Source organism: Gregarina niphandrodes (genome assembly GCF_000223845.1).
Source record: "Gregarina niphandrodes unplaced genomic scaffold scaffold00231, whole genome shotgun sequence".
In the NCBI taxonomy this organism is placed as follows: domain Eukaryota; phylum Apicomplexa; class Conoidasida; order Eugregarinorida; family Gregarinidae; genus Gregarina; species Gregarina niphandrodes.
The window spans coordinates 1-1,801 of record NW_011645991.1 but is presented as its reverse complement, the minus strand read 5'-3'; the positions used below and the strand labels follow the sequence as shown (position 1 = coordinate 1,801).

At 55.1% G+C, this 1,801-nt stretch overlaps 3 non-coding genes across 3 annotated transcripts; 2 read left to right on the top strand and 1 right to left on the bottom strand.

Moving 5' to 3' along the window:
* Positions 1-98: 98 nt before the first annotated feature.
* On the top strand, positions 99-177 carry GNI_227800. The gene has a single exon. It is a non-coding gene; the product is annotated as a tRNA-Tyr (tRNA).
* A 641-nt stretch (positions 178-818) lies between these two features.
* On the bottom strand, positions 819-900 carry GNI_227790. Its single transcript has one exon. It is a non-coding gene; the product is annotated as a tRNA-Leu (tRNA).
* Positions 901-1,470: 570 nt separating this feature from the next.
* Positions 1,471-1,543, top strand: GNI_227780. The gene has a single exon. It is a non-coding gene; the product is annotated as a tRNA-Val (tRNA).
* The last annotated feature ends 258 nt before the right edge of the window (positions 1,544-1,801 follow it).

Genomic DNA, 1,801 nt, shown 5'->3' with positions numbered 1-1,801 from the left:
GGTCCCTGGATTCAAATCGTTCACGACTTCGCGAGAGTGCGTGCTCAATTTCCGACACTGCTCCACAACGTGTGCAATGGGGTCGAAGGACGGTATTGCCCCGGGTAGCTCAGTTAGTGGAGCGTCTGACTGTAGACAGATATCAGGTAGTCGGCGGTTCGATTCCGTCCCACGGGACTGATATTTCTGTCAAAGTGTAGCCCCCATCGGTCAGATCAAAGAGCAGACGGCAACCAATGACGCCACTACATAGGACGACCTCTCGCATGCTAAGCGGGCGCTCTACCATTTGAGCTGGACCCTCAAGGCGGATCGAGTCCGGGAAAGGCCGTATCGGCGCTTTCACCCATTGTTTCGGAGATGGGTTCGAATCCACCGGCCTGTAACTGCAGCCCGCAATGTGAGTTTTGCTCCGTAGTTTGTGGAGATACTGGCTGACAGATGTTGATCTCTCAGATTCGGGCTCACCTGGCAGCCGCGGAATGCGTCCTGTGTTCAGCTCGAACGGGCTTACCTGGGTCGCCTCATGGGGACTGAAGCTGTAATTTATGTGAGGCCTGTGAGGCAAGGGCTACCACCCACTTGCTGCTACCTGTTCGCTTCGTGAGATGTGCCAGTGGAGTGATCGACTTGTGTCATTGAAGAATTCACCGCCGGGACTCGAAACCGGGTCGCACCGGTGAAAGCCGTGTATTCTTGCCACCTGGATTTCGCGATGGCGTGCTGGTCTGACCTGCGCAAACCGATTCAATCCCAACCAGTGGACCCCACCCGACAGCATCAGCCGCACAACATCACAATTAATTACCCAGCCAGAATACACGAAGCGGGATTCGAACCCGCGCGTGCACTGCATAGTAGAACTTGAGTCTATCCCCTTGGACCACTCGAGCATTCGTGAATAGAGACGGCGGGATTTAACTTACTGACAATTAGCTGAGATTGACCACTGAAAGCCACAAGCTCCACCGGGACTATTTTTGCGTTCAACGACTCGCCCCGCAAAGAGGACTATCTCAGTGGCTCCAGCACGGGTTTACGGTTCAGGCCAGACCGGTGTCCGGACCAGGCCGGTTCAAATCCAGCAGCTGTCGATGAGGGTACAAGTGATACAGACTCGAACCTGGGACCTCGGATCCGGAGATTTTTCATTAGCCACTGGGCCGCCGTGACAGTTTTATCCGCAAGACCCTGCCTCGCCTGAGGATGGGAAACAGCAGCTTAGCGCGAGTGAGCTGAGTGCTGATTCGATCTGTGGATCAAGGGGTGGCGCAAGGAAGTGTTCTGCCGGAATCGGGCCGGCGACTCAGCCGTAAGCTAAGAAGGCTGGCGACTGCCGGTGCACAACCTGAGGCTGCTTCACAGGTTGAAGGTGTTGTCGACAGCTGTCCTGCACACACGTAATAAGCGTCTCCACAAGCAGAGCAAAAGATGTATTTGGAACCTTCTGCGGGACGGCTCAACTTCTTTGCGGTCGTGGTCTAGAGGCTATGACGTGTGCTTCACACGCAAAAGATCCGGAGTTCGATCCTCGGCGAACGTTACTGTACTCTAATAGTCCTACAGACCACCGCACGCGGCGGTACTGCCTCCCTCCCGAATGAACGTCGACGTCGTGCTCTTACTGACCGCCCCATCTTTGTACACTTCGCCTGTGTCTGCTACTACGTTACGGCGTCCTGTGCGTAAGTCGGTTCTCACACGACTTGGACGGTTTTTTTCCTCATCACAACAGCGCCTAAGTCGGTTTGCGCCCGACTTAAACGTTTTGGGGCTAAGCGCCAGTTACTACTCCCCTTGC